This window comes from Pteropus vampyrus, unplaced genomic scaffold, assembly GCF_000151845.1.
Source record: "Pteropus vampyrus isolate Shadow unplaced genomic scaffold, Pvam_2.0 Scaffold108, whole genome shotgun sequence".
In the NCBI taxonomy this organism is placed as follows: domain Eukaryota; kingdom Metazoa; phylum Chordata; class Mammalia; order Chiroptera; family Pteropodidae; genus Pteropus; species Pteropus vampyrus.
Genome location: NW_011888889.1, coordinates 358,891 through 359,524, shown reverse-complemented (window position 1 = coordinate 359,524; position 634 = coordinate 358,891).

Below are 634 nucleotides of genomic sequence, written 5' to 3'. Positions count from 1 at the left end.
TTAGGACTAAGTTGCCAAAGCAGAATTTTTTCTCATGATATATTCTTCATTAATTTCCCAAGTGACATTTAATATACCTAAAAATGTAATCCTTATACTGTTTTCTTAAATTGGACAATATGCTTTATTTCTTGAAGAACTTTTTCATAGAATCAACCATATGCTTTTCTTTATTCAATTATTATTTGAGACAGGAATATGTGACTTCCATTAAAAAGAGATGCTTGATATAGAACAATGGGTGGCTGCAAGTTATAAGAGGAAATACAGACACCACTCAAAGACCAAGAATAAAGTAAAGCCACCACTACAAAAAGAAAAAGGGTTTTTTTTTTTTTTTTTTAATCCAAAGATGCCTTGAGGACTCTTTACTTTAATGAATTTCATTCTCAAACAAATGTCTATCAGGATTTTCATGATATTGAGAGGCAAAAAAAGATTGCATTACTATCAGTCTTCATGTTCACATTCTAGAAGTAATAAATTTATGGTTTTCTAAATTAATTTTAGTTAATGGTAATGAAATTTTGACCAAGTTTTATGGCTCTAGTAGGTTAATCCTAGTTCTTACCTCTTTGCCCTAGCTCCCCACAAAACTGTGAATCTCAGATCAGAGATAATAATTCTTTAATTT